This window comes from Neofelis nebulosa, chromosome 2 (assembly GCF_028018385.1).
Source record: "Neofelis nebulosa isolate mNeoNeb1 chromosome 2, mNeoNeb1.pri, whole genome shotgun sequence".
Classification (NCBI taxonomy): Eukaryota; Metazoa; Chordata; class Mammalia; order Carnivora; family Felidae; genus Neofelis; species Neofelis nebulosa.
This window is the reverse complement of record NC_080783.1, coordinates 197157292-197176614: the sequence shown is the minus strand read 5'-3', so window position 1 is coordinate 197176614 and position 19323 is coordinate 197157292. Positions and strand designations below refer to the sequence as shown.

General features: G+C 52.4%; 1 protein-coding gene and 1 long non-coding RNA gene across 3 annotated transcripts in view; both read left to right on the top strand.

The window, feature by feature from the left end:
* The first annotated feature begins 1083 nt into the window (after positions 1 to 1083).
* On the top strand, positions 1084 to 2900 carry LOC131493582 (uncharacterized). Its single transcript, XR_009252767.1, has 3 exons — positions 1084 to 1274; positions 2147 to 2254; positions 2689 to 2900. It is a non-coding gene; the product is annotated as an uncharacterized LOC131493582 (long non-coding RNA).
* A 9559-nt stretch (positions 2901 to 12459) lies between these two features.
* Positions 12460 to 19323, top strand: part of ZNF362 (zinc finger protein 362) — a 39898-nt gene continuing 33034 nt past the window's right edge. The window contains exon 1 of one of the 2 annotated variants that reach the window (XM_058718171.1): positions 12460 to 12595. The gene's annotated coding sequence lies outside the window, so the exon portion shown is untranslated. The remainder of the gene's footprint in view (positions 12596 to 19323) is intronic. The other variant, XM_058718170.1, reaches the window with a different exon arrangement.

Genomic DNA, 19323 nt, shown 5'->3' with positions numbered 1-19323 from the left:
ACCTGGGTAAAAGATATCTGGGAGTTTCTTGTGCCGTTACTGGAACTTTTCTATAAATTTGAAATTATTTCAAAATGGATGTTTACCAACCGACAAACAGACAGGTGAGGCTGGACCCAGCTGCACCCAGCTGGACCCAGTGGTATATGTGGTAAAGGCAAGAAAAGAACTGAGAAGCATACTTAGCTACTGATTGTGGAAGAAATTACACAGAGAAGAGAGAACCAAAGATGAACCCTAGGGAGACTAAGATTTTTTTTTTTTAATTTCTTTTTAAATGTTTATTTATTTTTGAGAGAGCACGTGTGCGAGCAGGGGAAGGGCAGAGAAGGAGGGAGACACAGAAACCAAAGCAGTCTCCAGGCTCTGAGCTGTCAGCACAAAGCCTGACGTGGGGCTTGAACCCACGAACCACGAGATCTTGATCTGAGCTGAAGTCTGGTGTTTAACTGACTGAGCTACCCGGGCACCCTGGGGGACCAAGACTTAAGAGCTAGCTGAGACCAATATTTAAGAGCTCCACTGGCTGGCTCAGTCAGTGGAGCATGTGACTCTTGATCTTGGCGTTGTGAGTTTGAGCCCCATGTTGAGTGTAGAGATGACTTAAAAATAAAATCTTAAAAAAAAAAAAAACAACAACCTAGCTGAGGAAGAGAAGTCAGCAAAACAAACGGGAGTAATCAGAGAGGCAGAGGGAATGTTAAGTGACAGTGGTGTCACAGAAGTCCTGGGAGGTAAGATTTTCCCCAGGAGGAAGTGGTCAGTGGCAACATATGCTCTGAAAAGTTAAATAGGATAAGGACAAACTTTTAAAATCGGATCCAGCAAGCAGCTAGAGGCACACCCACGATCGTACCTATGAAAACTCAGAAAAAGACAAAAATTCATTAAGACATTGAAAACCAGGGTTGAAAATCAATCCATGGTCAGAATCAAGGCTTCCCACTGATTAGAAGGTGGTGGGGATGGATTGAGAAGTGGAGCTGGTAAATGACCTGTGGTATCTGATTTGCAAAGTGCTTTTACAAACATTATCTCATTTTGCAGACTTTGCCAGCTGGATGGGACCCCGGGGTCATGAACTCCAGCCAGGGTAGTACATGGGAGACCTCTGTGCTCCTGTAAGCTCCCAGCCTCAGGAAGGCCGGCCTCCCAGCACCCCACCCCGCCCTGCCTCAGGTCCCCCGTCGCCTCAGCCCCTCCCAGCCTGCTCCACTCCCTGCCTGGACAAAGCTGCAGGCATTTCCTCCTTGTCTGTGTGTGCAGAGCACCAGGTATATGGGGTGCCCGTGGGCCTCCGTTTCCAGATCCCAAGACCCATCTGGGGCTCCCTTCTCTGGGGCTCTTGAACGTTCTCAGCTTTGTTTCTCCCTCCCCTCTGATTCTCCTTCCGCCTTTCCTATCTCCAGGGTAGGAAAGGGTGGGTGGGAAGGGGTGTCTTTTGCCCTCTCAGGGATTATCAAATGTTCTCTTAAGTCATATGTCTAATGTCAGGGCCTAGGGTTTTGTTACCTGTGTTGTCCTGTTATCCCTTCCCTGAGGCACTAACCTCAGGAATGCCCTCTCTACCCACATTATTTTCTTCAACAAATATTTATGGAGTGCCAGCTCTGTGCCAGGCACTATTGTAGCCACTTAGCGTACAACTGTGAATGAGACAAAGTCTGAAGGAGGAGGGACGTTCAGAAGGTCGTCTCGCTGGGCTTCTAAGGGCCTCGATGTTACTGCTCGTGGGGAGGAGACACTCAGGGGGAGAGCTTTGCTGAGGCAACGCGGTGCACACAGGTGCAGCATGTGGGGTCCCACCGGGCCCCACCGTTCACTTGCTCACCTGGGCCTGCCACATCTCCCTGAGCCTCAGCAACTTGGTTTGTAAAATGGGGATCCCGAGAGCTGCCACACAGGTTGTAATGAGGATTGAAGTGAGGTCAAGGGCAACTGAGTGTGGGACCTGGCACTCAGGGTGGAGGAGGACTGGGTGGGGAGCAGCTACCAATATTGTGTTTTCTTGATCTCTGGGATTTTCCTATGTGACTGCGAACCTCATTTTGTCAGCCTTCGGATTCCTGTCCTTCTCTGGGGCCAACAGACTTGGAAGGAGGCACTAGCCCTCAGCTCTGCAGAAGTTTGCTTTTGTCGGGTCTAGGGAACCTGATGAATGAACGAGGCGTCATGTGGTTACTCCTCTGCAAGGACCTGGGTTCTCTGTCCGCCACCAGGGCTCAGGAGACCAGCTGGATGGAGAGTATAAATGGTGAGACTGGGTCTTCTGTGGGCCATTTCATTTAATCCACTCAATAACTCTGTGGATATATTGTATTAGCCCCATGTTTATAGGTAAGAAACAAACCCTGAGGCTCAGAAAAGGATCACATTCCTCTAAAGGAGGTAGAATTAGTTTTTCAAATGTTCTGAGTCCAGAACCGGAAAAACGGGGTGAGGGGGGGAGGGGCGGGGTATCAATCCATGCCTAATGCCAAGGCACATATGAGTGAGGGTTCTGTGGGTTACAAGGACACAAGGCAGAGCACGCCATAGAGGGTTAAATGGTAACCCCTGTGTCCTAACCCCCAGAACCTATGAATGTGACCTGATTCGGAAAAAGGATCTTTGCAGATGTAATCAAGTTAAGGATCTTGAGATGAGATCACTGTGGGGTATGGGGGTTGACTCTAAATCCAATGACAGGTGACCCTATAAGCGACAGATGGAGAAGGCCATGTGGAGACAAAGGCAAAGGGGGAATGGATGCAGCCACAAACCTAGGGATTCCTGGAGCCGCCAGAAGCTGGAAGAGGCAAAGAGGGATTTCTCTGTAGAACCTGAGGAGGCAGTGTGGATCTTGATTTGAGACTTCTGGCCTCCAGACCTGTGAGAGAATAAACTCCTGCTGTTCTAAGTTCTTGTGCTTGTGTTACCTTGTTAACAGCAGCCCTAGAAAACCAGCACACCTGCCCAAGGGGAATTCGACTGGCTCATCACAGCCAAGCCAAGGTAGGGGGACTTGGGGTTAGGCTGCACTCTGGGGGGTGGGTGGAGGCATGGGGGGCTGGGTGGAGGCATGGGGATGCTGCCTAGGGCCTTCTTCCCTGGACTCTGCCCCTCTCAGCAGGGGATTTCTATTCTCTTGGACGGTCTCTTCTGAGACCATTGCCTTAAGTGCCCAAGGCGGGAAGAAGAATTCTGATTGGCCTGGCTTGGGTCACGTTGACGTCCAGTCCTCACTGGAACCACCTGGTTAGAATAAGAGTTGCAGCATTCCCCCTACGAAGGACGGGGGCACCGAGTGCCACCGACGGGGGGCACTCATGGAGTATTTCCCCCAGGCCATTGAGAAGCCTGGAGACCGCATCTCCCCTCGTTGCTGAAGCATACAGAATGGTGCCCAAATAGGACTGGGTATACAGATCAGCGAGCTCTTGTCTGAAGCCTCTACAGCTTTCCCCTGCCCCCTCCCAGGCAAGCCTCTCAGCATTTCTGTATTCCTGGTGATTTATACCATTGCTCTGGTTTTATGACACTTCTCTTTCGCTTTTCTACAGGCCCTGGGCAAGAATTTCGCTTTAGTGAATAATTATTATTTCACCTGCCCAGTGCCCCCTACCTCTCGTGGGCACCCTTCTCACTCCATCCCTATCAGTCGCCAGGGGTGTTATAGACGCTGCCCTACTAGCTGCAGCTGATTGGCCCCAGGGCGGTCACCTGACTCAAGCAGGGCCAATGAAAGCAGAGTCCATTAGGCGGCTGAAGCTCTAAACCTCAGGTTAGTATAGCTGTTGGTGCGCTCGGCAGATAAGTGGAGAAAGAATAAAGTTGGTATATGAGGGAGGCAGAGAGGAGGGAGGCCTGAAGTGTCCTTGACCCTGGTTCACTTGTTCCCAAGACCTCTGCTTCTTGCATGGCTTGGATTCTGTGAGCCAGTAACCTTTTTCTGCTTATGTGCTACCCTGAGATGGATTTCTAGCTCTTGCAACCCAGTGGCAAAAGAATTCCTTAGTATTATACATGAATAGAATAAAGCCTAGAACAACAGACTTATTGGTCAAGTGTTGGTTCCATCTCATTTTACATATGGGAAAAACGAAGCCCAGAGAGGGTAAGTGAACCAGTCACAGCCACACAGCTTGTGAGCATTGGAGCCGGGACCCCAAACACAGGCCCCCAGCTGTCTGCCAGTCTGAGTCACTTCTTTAAAGGTCTTTTCATGACTCCGACATCCTGATTGGTGTATGGCATAGGATGATGGCTCGCTTTATTTCTTTCTTTGCCTCAATTTCCCCATCCTGTCCCTGTGGGCACACAATTCCTGGCAGAAGAGAAGAGAACCAGATGTTATCCATGTGGGCTGCTTTGAGTTCTCAGGGCCTACAAAAGGCTATTATTATTTAATTACTGCAAATGGTAATTATAAGGGAAGGTAATTGTCTGCCCTTTCATTATGGCACTTTTGCCCTTTTCTTCTGGCAGCCCTCGGGCCAGTCATAAAAGACAACTGGGTCCAGATCTTCTGTGACAGCCCATCACTGGAGGATTGGAGGAGTTGGGGGGAAGGGCTGTAAATAGTTACTGCCATCACCTTCTGAAGGTGATTTGTGGATAATACAGCCCTTCCATACCCACAAACTCCTTAGATCCTATAGGAAATGGGGAATTAACGCTCCCTGAGAACTGGCCAGGTCCTGGGCACTGTGCCTTCCCCAAGTGAGATCATGCCCATAAAAAGCCCAGCAAGATGCCTCACTTATAATAAATGTTTGGTAAATGGTAATGTATACAATTTCTAAGCCTGACACAGTGTCCTGTGAATTAAGGATTCTTACCCTCCTTTTATAAATGAGAAGACCGAGATGCCTTTAGGTCCTACAGCTAGTGGGAGTATTTGAACCCCGTGTGCCTGATCTGAAAGCAGTCATGACTTTCACCTACAACTTGCCACAAGTTCCACTGACCTACTTTGCAATGGAAGAAATTGAGGCCCAGCATTGCAAGGTGGCTTGCCCCAGTTCATCGAGGGATTTACCAGAGTCATGACCTGGATCCACATGTCTTGCCCTGCCTGGTTGGGGCTCAGACTTGCTTCTGGCTCTGCTGTACCCCTCTCCTCCCCCATCCTCTCCCCCCATCCTACAAGCCCCATTTCACTACTAATGGTAGAGACACAACAGGTAAGACATAGTCTTGGCGCTCTGGCTGAGCAAACACTAAGCTAAATGGTAGACCTGGGGGCCCCAGCATGAGGCTGGTCTATGTACTTAGCTGTCACTGCTCATGATGGACATTGCTAATCAGTCACAACATTTTCTGTGTTTAAAGCCCAGATTTTGAGTCCTTTGAGATTTAAACAAAAATTTGCTAGAATTTCCTCCCTCACATCATGTGGAATCCCCAAGATTTCTTCAAGTTCCAGTGACTTATGAAGTCCTGATCACTTACAGCTCCTGCTTTCTACTCCCAGTGCCCTTGCATTCTCTCCTCTGCTTGTTTTTCCTCTCAGCTCGGGGACAATCTGGGCACCCCAGTGCCAACCAAACATCCAGCATGCGGCTCATTTTCCTGAAGGCTGGAGGAAACCGTGGGGGGGGGGGTGTCATGGCAACGCAAAGGGCAGAAAACTGAGTAATAATATTTCTGTTTCGACAAGTTCTGCAGTCGCCTCTTCACTGGCACCCCTCTCCTCTGGCTCACCCATTTCACCAATCATCCCCACATCTCAGGACAATGCTCACCTATTTCAGCTTGTTCATTTTCAGAGCCTCCTCACCTTCAAAAACTCAACCCCCCCTCATTTATTTTTTATTGGATGAATGAATCAACAAATATGTATTGAGTACCCAGTTCATCGTGTGATGCCAAATCATGGGATTAGAAATCTGAATGCAGAATCACAGCTGGGGCAAGTGTACAAAAACCGCTGAGTCCGTGGAGCTATGAGGGCATCCTGAAAATAACGGAAGGCTCCCCTCAGCATGTGGCTATGAGCCATGGTGTGTTAGGTGAGTAGGTGTTCACCAGGTGATTGGGGACATGGTGGGTATGGTCAGGCAGGGAGCACATGCCAAGAGGAGGGTACTGCAAAGGCTGTGTGACAATAGGAATCAGCATGCCTTCCATGAGCCCACAGGAGGCCTGCATGGCTGGAGCAGAGTGGCCGAGGGGAAAAGTAGTCTTGGTTAAGGATGGAGGCTTTTCGAGGGGCCAGACCATGTGACATTTGGGGGCCATAATCCCTGTCATTTCATCATGTAGAGCAATTTAGGTCTCCATCTCCTGCTCAGCTCCCAGACAGCCTTGGTGTAGCCTAACCTCCATTAATATCTCTGCTAACAGAGGCCAAATACTCAGAGTCTTTCCAGAGGAAGCAGAAGTTTTTCCTCCCCTTCTCCCCTGCCAAAAAAGCAAAAAAAACAAAAACAAAACAAAACAAAACAAAACAAAACAAAACACCAAAACCCAAAAAGCAAAACAAACAAACAAGCAGAAAACGGAAAGGAGAGTAGTATGAGTTGTGCCACCACTTTAAGAAGGCAGAGTGGCCAGTTTGGGATTTAAATGACCCTTCTCCGGGTTATAACTTGGATGGTACAAACTGAAGGGCTTGAGAAGTTCCTGTTGGGGGTGGGGAAGTGTGGGGGAGCGTGGGCTGGTGTTCTCAGGGAAGATTTTTCCCCGCGGAGGGGTGGAGGGGGGTGGGTCCCTGAAGTTCAGGTAGCTGCATTGCCACGGCCTCACCCATGATCTCATGGGTACTTGCCCTGTGAAGTAGGCGTCAGCACTCTCAGTTTGCACAGGACAACACTGAGGCTCAGAGAGAGGAAGAAATTTGCCTGCAATTAACAGCTGATAAGTGACAAGCCAGGGTTCAACCCAGCTCTTACTGGACTCTTAAACCTAATCTATCATCTTAAACTCCACAGCCCCTTTAAAGGGAGCAAAACGAACAAAGGTGAAGAGGGTGAATGGGCAGAGAGCTCGCATGCCTACTCTCAGTCTTTCAGCTAACACCACGTAGCGCCCACTGTGAACCAGGTGCTCTGGACCGGGGGTTGGAGGGCCTCAGCTGCAGGCCTGACCCCGAAACTTAGCCAACCATTTTCCTTCTTTGGGCTTCAGTTTCCCCTCCTGTGAAATGGGAGATAACATCCCTGCCAGCCTCCCTCCCAGGGGCTCCTGTGGCGTCCGATTAGTAAGTGCTTGTGTTGACGCTTGAGATTGGTTTAGTTCTTCTCCTTCTTTTTTAATGTTTATTTATTTTTGAGAGCAAGACAGAATGTGAGTGGGCGAGGGCCAGGGAGAGAGGGAGACACAGAATCTGAAGCTGGCTCTGGGCTGTCAGCACAGAGCCTGACGGGGGGCTCAAACTCGCAAACCGGGAGATCATGACCTGAGCCCAAGTCAGGCACTTAATCGACTGAGCTGCCCGGGTGTCCCAAGATTGGTTTAGTTCTGATGGGAGGTACAGCCCGTTTGAAGGAGGAGGGGGCTGCTGGCTAGCGTGGAGGGTAAGGACAGGAAGATGGAAATCTCATAGTATTGAGGCCTCACTGTGAGCAAGCTGGGGATGTAATGTTGGGAAGCCAACCTTGTGCTCAGCATGACAGGAGTAGCAGGGTCTGAGGGTTGCCTGGATACCTGCTGCTTTGCAACTCCCCACATCCGTCACCAAGTCCTTAATACGTCCCACATATTGTCCACTTCTTTCCATCTCTGCTAAAGCCACCACCACTGTTCATCTGGGAGACTCTGAAAGTCTCCCTGGTTTTCTGCCTTGCCCATTCCAGTCCATTCTTTCCCCAGCAGGCACATGGACCTTTTAAAACGAAATGCGATCACATCACTTCTCTGCCTAACGCCTGCCTCCTCACGATTTCCTATTGTTCTCAAGCTAAATCCCTGCCAGGGAGCCCCAGGGTCATTTTGCAGTCCCCCTCAGTCACTGCTGCTCCGTTGTCCTTTGTGGCCCTTCAGCAGGGCCAGCTCCTCCGGGCCCCAGAACCTCCACACATAGTTCTTCTCTTCACCAGAAACGCTCTTCTCCCATCTCTCCCCTGGTCTCGACTTAAACGTCCCTTCCTCTGAGAAGCTCTCCCTGATCTCTTATCCACTCCCAGACACCCCAAATTTCTCTTTTGCAGCTCTTATGAGACAAATAATTATCTGCGTAACTACCTGTTACAATCTGTCTCCCTAAATTAAAGTCCGCTCCTCTTCTCCTTCCAGAGGGACGCACTTCCCAGCCTCCCTTGCACTTGGGCTGGACCACGTGATGAGTCTTGGCCAATGGGGCGTGAGGAGAGGTGGTGTGTGTGTGTGTGTGTGTGTGTGTGTGTGTGTGTGTGTGTGTGTATGTGTGTCCCTTCCGGGCTGAAGGGGAGGAATATGGCGCACGATTCCCCAGTCTGTAGTCTCCTGCCATGGTAACTAAATCGGTCGTATGTTTCTTTCCATGGGTGCAGCTTCAAGATGGCGGGGATTCGTCCGCCTAGGTCTCCAAAGCGCTAGAGCAGAGGATCCAGGATAGGCATGTGGCACAAGAGAAAAAGAAACCACTCTTATGTCACTAAGGTTCCAGAGGTCTTTGGCAATGCAGTGTAATCTGGTTTATCTTGGCTAATTAATAATCCTAACTGATGCTCTATCAGAGCCGGGCCTGGACCTTATGCACTGCCTCTCCAGTGCCTGGGACCCTAACTGTGACATAGAAGAGGTGCTTTGTAAATACTTGTTGAATGCGTGAATGAGTGAAAAAACAGAACATGGAAGACATGGTTTCCTCCTCAAAGAATTAATTCTCATGCCAGGGACAGCTACTTATGCGCACAGTAGTTAGAATATAATCAGGGGCTAAACTGTAAAAGTTAAAGAAGAGGGCCACGGTGGAGGGCTTCCTGGAAGAGAATGAGGAGGGCTTGAAGAATTGGAGAGGATGAGAGTGGGCTTGCAGTCCACCCCATCATTTGTCCATCCATTCAGCAAACATTTATTCTAACGCATCATGATAAATGCTTTGCCAGCAGTGTGGCCAGACGACCATGGTGCTCTTGGGAACCAGTGGAAAGTGCCTCTTTCCATGTGCAGACGATCTAGAACAGCTTCACAGAGGGGCGCCCGGTGGCTCAGTGGGTTGAGTGTCTGACTCTTGATTTGGGCTCAGGTCACAAGCTCACTGGTTCATGGGTTCGAGCCCTGCTCAGTGGCAGAGCCTGCTCGGGATTCTCTCTCTGCCCCACTCTCACTCTTGCCCTCTTTCTCTCTCTCAAAATAAATAGAAAACTTCAGAGAGGAAGTGATGTTTGAGCTGAGCTTTGACAAGTGGGTGTTTGCCAGAGACTGAAGACATGGGGAGAAAAGGACTAAAGGTCCCAGGCAGAGGGAACAGCATGTGCAAAGGCCTCGGAAGGGAGATGACCAGGACCAAGATGGCAGCCCACTTTGGCTGGCTGGAGCATAGCTTTCCAGGTAGTTAGACAGGAGGCTGGTGAGGCAGAGATGGACCAGATTATGGTACTCTCTGGACATAAATCCCTTATAAAGACCACAACTCAGCAATCAAAGCCTTCAGGATTCTGTCCCCCATCTCTCTCTTCACCCTAAACTCCAGTGCCTTTGCACGTGCTATTCCAGGTGCCTAGAATGACAATGATGGTGATAATAGCAACATAATAACATTTGTTGGGCCCTTAGAATGTGTTAGGTGCTTCACCAACCATCATTTCACTGAACAACGGCATCAACAACAATGTGGGTTAGTACACTTTTTTAGGAATTTCTTTTTCTTATTAGCACTATACTTTATTGGAACAGTTTTAGATTTATAGAAAAATTGAGAAAGTACTATAGAGTTCCCATATATCCCCTACCCAGTTTTCCCTATTTTTAACATCTTATGTTACTGTGTTTATCATATCTTGTTACAAATACTGATGAATGCTTTTACTGATACATTATTATTAACTAAAATCCATAGTTTATTAAGATTTCCTCAGTTTTTACCTAATGTCTTTTTTTCTGTTCCAAGACCACAGGGTATTTAACTGTATGTCTCTAGGTTCCTCTGGGCCTAACAGGTTCTCAGTAACAGGTTCTCAGACTCACTTTGTTTTTGATGACCTTGACAGTTTGGAGGAGTATCAGTTAGGCATTTTTTAATTTTATTTTTTAACATTTTTAATTAATCATTTATTTTTTATTTTTTTAATGTTTATTTATTTTCAGGGAGAGAGGGAGACAGAGTATGAGTGGGGGAGGGGCAGAGAGAGAGGGAAACACAGAATCCGAAGCAGGCTCCAGGCTCTGAGCTATCAGCGCAGAGCCCCATGTGGGGCTCGAACTCACAAACCATGAGATCATGACCTGAGCCGAGGTGGGACGCTTAACCGACTGAGCCACCCAGGCGCCCCTGTCAGGCGTTTTTTAGGACGTTCTACTACTTGAGTTGGTCTCATGTTTTTTGTCATGACAAGACTGGCGTTATATAGGTTATTGGAAGACCATAGACATAAAGTGTCACTTTTATCATGCCATATCAAGTGACTTACTGAAAACATGGTTTGTGGCTGTTGGTGTTGGCCTTGATCACCTGGCTATGGTAGTAGCTGTCAGGTTTCCCCAATGTGAAGTTACTCCTTTCACCTCCCTTTCCATACCGTGCACTTTGGAAGGAAGTCACGATTTGCAGCCTACACCTTAGGAGCCTAGGGTTTGCTCCCCCTCCTTGAATATCTCCATAAACTATTTTGAATTCTTCTGCATGAGAGATCCTTTTCCATTTATTAATTATTATCGCACTGAGCTTCTCAGCAATGAGTTGATACTTTTATCGCCCCCATTTTCCTGGACACTGGAAGGTCCTTCCTTCTTCCCCACCTGGTTCACCCTATATCTAATTTCAGAAGACCTCCACCTTGCTGAGGAAGAGTGGCCTCCTCTGTGTCATCTCCACTCCTCCCCTCCCTGCCCCCTCCTTGGGCTTTATAATTCCAACTAATTCCTGCCACATTGTTTAGTGCCCTCCTCTGTGCGGCACTGTGCTTGGGGCTTGGGGCTTGGAAACAAATGGCCTACATAGGCCCGGTCCTCCAGTTGCTCACAGCCTTGACACCCTGTACAAGACTGAACTCCCCATGGGGACAGGAACTTTGTCCAACTTGTTCATGGCTGTGTTTCCAGCCAACCAGGAAAGCGTGGAATGGTGGATCCTCAGTCACTATTCACCCAACTGGGAATGCTTCCAGGAGGACCAGCAAACAACTGGCAGGTGATTGTGTGTGTGTGTGTGTGTGTGTGTGTGTGTGTGTGTGTCCTTCCCTGGGGACTGGGAGCTCCCTGAGGACAGGGCCAGCCTTGATTCCTCTTGGCCTAGAGGCTGGGTGGCTTTGAGTGTCACAGAAGTCTGAGTCGGTGAAAGGACCCAGGGACTGGCCGCCTCCTCAGGTAGAAGTGAAGTTTGGAAGCTGACACAGCCCGGGAGGCCGAATCCGAAGGACTTGGTGACTGATTGGCTGGGGAGGGTGAGGCGGGAGGAGGAGTCACACACAGATGGCTCGAAGGTCTGGAGCTGGGGGACAGCCGGTGCCACCTCTGACAGACTTTGCGAGAAGAACCGCTGACAGCCTCAGGCGGCCCCACCCCTTGGGGGCTCGGGCCTAGGGCCAGGGAGGGCCGGAACCTAAAGAAGGAGGGGTGGCCCGGCCAGTACAAACTTCTGCCCCCATCCCCATGTCCGCCTCTTAAAAAAAAAAAAAAAAAAATCTTAGCCTGGATTTTGAGCACCGTCGTTGGTTACCAGCCGTGGGGACCCATTCCGGGGGTCCCCTCCGGCCTGCCGTCTGCGCAGGAGACCCCCAGGGGCAGCCTGGCCCCGCCGGGCCCGGGTCCCCAGCCCGCCATCACCCGGGAGGGGGCGGCGAGGCGGCGGCCCGGCCTGGGCGGGACAATGGCCGCGGCCGCCGGGGCCCCGGGAGCCCCCGCGCTGGGGAAGGGGCTGGCCTAGGGCCCGGCGCCGGTGCCCTCCCCGCTCGGCTCTGGCGGGCGGAGGGGGGCGAGGAGTTCCTTTGTGGCTCTGCCTCGGGCGCGGCGCGGGCGGGGGGCGCGGCGCAACTTTGCCAGGCGGCGGCGGCGGCGGCAGCGGCGGCGAGCGCGAGACGAGGCCCCGGGGCCCGAGCGGGGCCCCCAGCGTGCGGCCCGCCCCCGCCCCCCGCCCGGCCCCCTCCCCTCGCGCGCCGTCGCCCGCGCCCGGCGCTGCCCACTCGCGGGAGCCCCCGGGGCCGGACGGGCTGCGCAGCCGGAGAGGCGGGGGCCCGACGCGGCCCCCCCGGAGCCGGGCGCCTGGCGCGGGGGCTCGCCGAGCGCACGGGGGGCCGCGCGGCGCTGCAGACCCAGCCTCCCGCCGCCGCCGCCGCCGCCGCCGCCGCCGCCGCCGCCTCGGCGCTTGCAGAACCCAGAAGTGAACAGCAGGCGACCCGGAAGGTTTGCGCGCGGCTCCGCACCGAGCCGGAGCCCGAGCCGGAGCCCGGAGCCGGAGCCCCAGCCCGGCCCTGCGAGGGCCGCCGGGCGCGGGGCTGCGGCCGCGTCCCGGAGCCGCCGCCAGCACAGCCAGGTCCGTGCGGGCCCGGGGCGCGCGGGGAGCGGGCCCGGCGGCGGCGGGCGCCCGCCCGAGCGCCCGCCCGCGGGAAAGTTGCGCCGAGTTGCGGGCTGGGGCGCGGGCCGGGCGCGGGCGCTGTCAGCGCGGGCCGGGGCGCTCCGAGGGCCCGGGGCCGCCTGCGCCTCGGGCCCGGCCCGGAGCGGCGGCGGCGGCGGCGGCGCGCGGGTAGGAAGTGTCTCCGGCGGCGTGTCTGGGTCTGCTCTCCGAGTGTGTGCGTGTGCGTGTGTGTGTGTGTGTGTGTGTGTGTGTGTGCGTGTGTGTGTGTGTGTGTGTGTTTTCTTAAGCCGGGCTATTCAAACCTGCTGCAATTCTCCGGTAAACAATGATTCATGGGGCTTAATGCAAATAAACGGATTGCAAACGGCGCGGTTCGCGCACTTTGCAGCCGGCCCGGTGGAGCGGCCAGTGCCGGATTTCTCCCCTTTTTTGCAGATCTGCAGAATATGGCGTCCCTGTCCTGTTTTAAAAATAAGCCAGGCTGCCATTTTTGTTTTTCTTTTGTCTGAAAATTTTAATAAAACTGTCTGAGAATGTGGGAGAGGCGGCTGGAAGCAGAGGGGGCACCCGAAGGGTTGGCTTTTTTTCCTTTTCTTTGGCGAGAGCCGCGAGCCTTTCGGGGAGGTGAGACACAATGCAATTGCACTTTAAAGGAAAAAAAAAAGGAAGCCGCTGGGCGATTTGGGGGGGAGGGCTGGGAATTTAAAGTTAACTCCGAAAGTTTTCTTCTTTTTTTTTTTTAGCTTTTTTTTTTTTTTTTTTTTTTTCGGAAGGCGGTGAAATGCCGCGAAAGGATCTCGCGGCCCATTTCTCCCCCCCTCCCCCCCCCCCTCCCCAGGCAGCCGCCTTTGCAGGATTTTTGGGAAAAAGTTAACTGCCGGTTTCCTCAGAGCTGCGGGGGGCACGTGGAGGGTTGGTGATGGGGACTTGGGGGGACCAGGAAATGTCTTTTTGGAAGAGGCTCTATAAAAATGGCATTGTAAGGAACTATATCCACAGATTTGGCAAATATGGCAATAGGGGCTCTGAATGGGCCCACGGTTTCCAACTCAGACCCCTGGCATGAGGAAATAATCCTGCTCTCCCCTGTCTTGCCTTGGAGCAGTGTGTGTGGGGATGTGGGGGTGTCTCCTTCATGGGTGGCCAGGGGGCCCCCTTGTAGGCAGGAATCATGCCCCGGGCGCTGGGGTGGCTTCTGGAGCCTCCGGCAGTGTGTTTGGTGTTTGGTGGTTGGCAGTTAGAGAGCCCCTTCTTTGATCTGGTGGGCCTCCTGGCCTCTGGAGGTGGCATCTGGTGACACATACCCCCCGGGGTGGTGGGCTTTTGTCAGGGTTCAGGCTAGGGGGGGCCCCAGTGGGTTTTATCTGAGGGGAGGGGCAGGAGAGGGCTGGTCGGTGTGTGGGGGGCACTGGTTTGCTAGTCTGAGCCTCTCCCTGGTGGTCCTCCTACCCTTTATTGCTACTTCTGTCCACACTCTGAAGGCACCTCTCTGGGAGGTAGTTTGGACTTGGGCAAAGTTATTGAAGTATCTTGCTGGACAGGTCAGAGCCTGCTGGCTTTGAAGGCTACAGGAGGGTCTGAAGGCCAGGCCCAGGCGCTGTCCAAGGCTCCAGGGCAGGTTGGGCCTGGTCTTTCCCTCTTTGGGAAAGTTTGTTCAGGAAGGACCTTGAGCCTTTTTCTAGCCCCTGTCCCAGCATCTCCAGGAGGGGAGACCCCTCTAGTTCTCAACTTCTGGTTTGTATCTTGTCTCCACATGACAATGTGAGCTCCCTGAGGGCAGAGTCAGGGATTGAAGGCGGGGTAGGATGGGGGGTGGTGGTTAGGGGTTCAGGGCTGCAGAACTTGGCATGCCTGGGCCAGAGGGTCCCAAGCTAGGTGTTTTTCAGATGAAGAAATTGAGGTTCAGAGTGGGGCAGTGACTTGCCCAAAGTCACACTGCCAGTTAGGAGAGCTGAGATAGGACCCAGATGTCTAGGCTCCCACTTCTGGGCCCTCTCCACTGTTCTCTGTGGAGGCCCTGACTGCTGGAAGAATCATTTTGGACAGAACTGAACTGGAGTAGGACAGCACGTCACCCTTCACTGCCCGCTAACCGACCATGGTAACCCTGGTTTATGAATGGAACTTTACAGTTTGCATAGTGTGGTACATGGTTGTTACCACATCAGGCTCTCCCCGAAACTCACCTGGGTTGAAATTGTCGAGGTGGGGATATTTAACCCCATTTCAAAATTTAGGAAACTGAGGCTTGGAGATGTTAAGCAGTGGCAGATGAGGGCTTAAACAAGCCTCCAGACTCCTTGTCCAGGCCTCTAGGTGGACGTTGGTGCTTGTAGATAAGACTTTCCCCTACCTTCTAGTGTTTGGTCTCTCAAATTCTTCTGCTGACCCAGCGACTATGTAAAAATCTGGAGGCCCCAACCCTATAGAATGTCAGAGCTGAAAAGGCCCCGAGAGGTCACCTGGTCTCAGAGAGGGGAAGCCAGTGGCTTGAAGTCACCCAGCAGTTTGGGTCCCAGCTAGGACCAGAACCCTGGTCTCCTGTCTCCCTTCCTCTATGAGACACACAGAGGGAGAGTGAACCACTCTACCCTCTGCTAGGCTCCACTGGGCCCTGGGAAGCGGTGATTGCTGCTGGTGGTGATTGCTGATGGGGTAGTGGGTACTGTAATGGCCAACACCTCACCAGAGACGTGGGTTTGTCCAGGGGCTAAGAAATAGGCTATTTTCAGGCTTGGGGAATGGAGGCAAGATGGCCCCAGATGGAAAGGAAGCTGTGTGTGGGTGAGGTGTGGACTGGGTCTGAAGCTAGCCTGGCCTGCCCTTTCCTGGGCAGATACTTCCTTGCCCTGCCTTTCTGTAAAGCAAAGCCAGCCATCCCTCCCTCCCTCCCTCCCTCCCTTCTTTCCTTCCTTCCTTCCTTCCTTCCTTCCTTCCTTCCTTCCTTCCTTCCTTCCTTCCTTCCTTCCTTCCTTCCACTACTCTCAGTGTTTATTTGTTCATTGGCTTTCTAGATCATCCCTTTATTCTTTTCATTATCCATTTGTGAGTTTAGTGGTTGGCCATTTCGGTAGTCCATCCCTCCATCCCTCCATCCTTCCATCCATCCAGTCCCCAGCTTACCCAGCACAGGATGGATGGCCACGTGAGGTACAAGTACAGTCTTCCCGGGCTCTGAAGCCAATGGGGAAGAGGTATGAGACTTCAGGTATGTGGAACATAGGGCAGTATTCGTGGGTGCCTACATGTGTCACAGGGAAGGTCTTTTGGTGAAGAGGAGCCTTAAAAATATCAATGGTTTTAGTTCCACAGACCATCATGATGGTGGATCCAGGTCCTGGGACCAAGTCCCATTTGTGAATCAGACTTTACAGTTTGCACAGGGTGGTACATGGCTTGTGTCACTTTGGACACATTCTTCCCCTTTTTCAATCTCAGTTTCTTCATCTTTAAAATGAGGTACACTGTGAATCTCTTGTGGGTTTGGGGGAGTGATGACAAGAGTGTCTGGGCTGTCTCCAAGCCCTGGCCAGGCTATGTTGTAGGAACTCAGTGTACGCGACCTGGATGGTAAGGATTGCTGATCACCAACCTAAGCCCCGCCTTGATTTTGAAACCCATCATGATGTCGTCAAAATGAGTGAAATGAGATGGGGACCCTGAACACCCTGCCCTGGCTTGTCGTGCCCCTGCTGAAATTCTTCCAGTGTTTCCAGGGCATTTCAAAGAACAAAAATCCAAAGTTCTTTGTGAGCCTACAAGGCCCTTCGTGGTCTGGGCCTGCCTGGAGCCCCTCGGCACCCCCGCACACCCCCTCCCCAGGCCCACCCCCTCCGCCACACCAGCTTCTTTCTGCACCTTGAATTTACAGGTTGTTGGCAGGGCCTTTGCCTATCCCCCACCTAGAACCCTCCCAAATGTTTGCATGGCCAGCACCTTCTTGTCTCACAGGTTTCCGCTCAGATGTCACCTCCTCCGAGGGGCTCCCCTGACCACTTGCTCTGGAATAGCTTCCCACTCTGTCACGTCGGCACCTTTCCACTTTCTCTTGTGGCCCTTATCAGTATCTGAAGCTTTCTCATTTATTCTTCATTTGCACTTCTTGCCTGTCTACACTGCTGAACATGCTTCAGCCCCTCGCAGGCGAGTCGGCAGGTGTTTCCAGCACGGTGTGGCTGGGGCTTTAGTGGAGGTGAAGAAATGCCAGGAGCCCAGGTGTGGCAGTGGCCCTGCGTGTAGAGCAGCGCCTGGGAGATGAAGTGACACTGAGCTCTGTCCTCTTCTCCCCCGGGAGGCTCCGGGCTGTTGTTAGGAAATAACGAGGTGATTAAATCATGGGATCTGAGAATCTCCGTCTCTTCCAATCTCAGAACCTTTGACACTTGGAGTCTTCGTGTGCTCTGATCTGGGATTTAAAATCTTAGAAAAAGGACTTTCTCTGCCTTACTTATTTAACCGTGCAGAGTACTTCCTTTGGATCAGGCCACGTTCCCCGAGAGTTTATAAGTGTTAACGTATTAAATTCTCATTGTCGTCACCCCCATTTTACAGATGAGGAAATCGAGGCACAGAGAGACTAGGTAACTTGCCCGAGTCCACAGACCTTGGTGGGGGCATTTCAGGATTTGAACCCAGTACTCTGGGACTCCTTAGAATCCTACAGCTATTGAAGGGAAGTCCAGCCTCACCCGACACTCCCCGCCCCTGCACAGAGCAATAATCCCCCTCCCACATCCTTGACAAAAGGGCCTCTGATCTCAGCTGGAGTGGTGGGGCGCCCCCAGCCTCTTCTTGTCAGACAAATTGTCCTTGCCAGAAAGATTTTCTCTACAAAGTATAAAGTGCTGCGCTTCCCCTGTGAATAACAACTGGGTGGTGATGTTAGCGTTATGGAGTCCCAGTGCTTTTGACCTTGTGATTTCATGACTTTGGCAGCCTTTTTCTCCCCACTGAGTTGTGAGCTCCTTGAAGGGCAGACAGCTTTGGTGCACGGTGCTGAATGTACGGGCGAGTGAAAGAATGAGTGTGTACAAAGCATGGGTCCCGAGTTCCTCCTGTGCCTGGAGCACTGTGCTAGGCACCTGCCCAGGGTATCGGACAGGCCTGGTGTACTTGGGGAAAGAGGACAGTTCTCTCTCCACGTAGCCCCAAGAAAGTCTCCCTCTGATGATGTTTATGTACCCAATTCCTTGAGAATCATTTGAGATCTAAAGTCATGCACTAATTGGAGAGAGGTAGGCCTCACAGATTACCCAGGCAAACCTCACCTTGTCCACTGGGGGAATAAAGCAGGAAGGGAGAGGAGTAGGTAGGGCTTGTCCAAGGCCACACACACCTTACAATGCTTTGCGTGGCACGCTTTCTGCTCCCCAGGTGCCAACAGGCTGCCACAGTATGTGGCTTGGGGTTTAAGGGCAGGAACAGTGCTTGTTGGGGAAGCTGCTCCCTCTTTAGTACCTGTCTCTTTACATCCATAAAGGGGTCACATTCCTGGATGTACAGGCCCCATACGGGGTCCGGTGCCTCACCTGCCACTTGGGTGGGATTGAAGAGGTGGGCACGGCTTCCTGGAACCTGCGGCTGGGGCCGGGCTTTGGAGACTGGGTAGGATTTGGGGAGGGGACCAAGTGGTGTCTTCAGTGGATAAGGTGTGTAGGGAACGCCAAGGGATTTGCTTCTGAGGCCCAAAGTGTCCTGGCTTGTCCCTGCTTCATCCATATAGCTATAGGATACAGCTGGGGGAGATGGGCCCCCACCATCTGGGTCCTTCTCTGAGCTTTGGGCAAAGGTTTCATGCTCCTTGAGGGGACAGACTAGCCATTTCAGGTTCTTTGATGAGGGGGAGGGTACCTGGCTGGGGTGGGCACACCCCCAGATACACTTAAACATGCACATTCATACGTAATCACACTATCAACCATTTCACTACCATCCCTTTTTTTTTGTTTTTAAGTTTATTTATTTATTTTGAGAGAGGGAGAGGGAGGGGCAGAGAGAGGGTGAGAGAGAGAATCCCAACCCAAGCTGGCCCCATGCTTAGTGTGGAGCCCGATGCGGGGTTCGATCTCCCAACCGTGAGGTCACGACCTGAGCCGAAATCAAGAGTCAGACGCTGAACCGACTGAGCCACCCAGGCGCCCCTCGCTACCGTTTTTGACGTATTCCGCCTGCCTGGTTTTGCCAACTTGGGCTGCTCCCCTGCTATTTCAGAAACACCACCAGACATACCCCGAACCGGGCCTGCAGGAGCCAGCAGTTCAGGAGGCACGTCTGCTGGAGTGCACATCCACACACACGGTACACACACATCACACACACACATGCACTCCCGCCACTCACAGGGTTACCACCCCCGCCCATACCCTCCCAGGAAACGATGCGTAGCTGCAAGCCTGTCCCTCATGTGCGTTCCCACACCAGCTTCATCATCTGCACACGGGCATACTTGGGCACGCGTGTGTCTTACATGTAGGTACATCTTGCAGGCACACACTCGTTTCCACCCACGAAGGCGTAGCCTCACATCCTGGGCCTTGCGCATGAGCCCTCAGGTATACCCTCGCACTGGCGTATGGACCCATGCCCTGCCTGGATCTGCTTGCGGCGGTGGAGCCGGCAGCTCAGCTTCTCCCCTTGGTTCAGTGGTATTTCTTGAGCATTTACTATATCCCAGGCCGTGTGCTAGA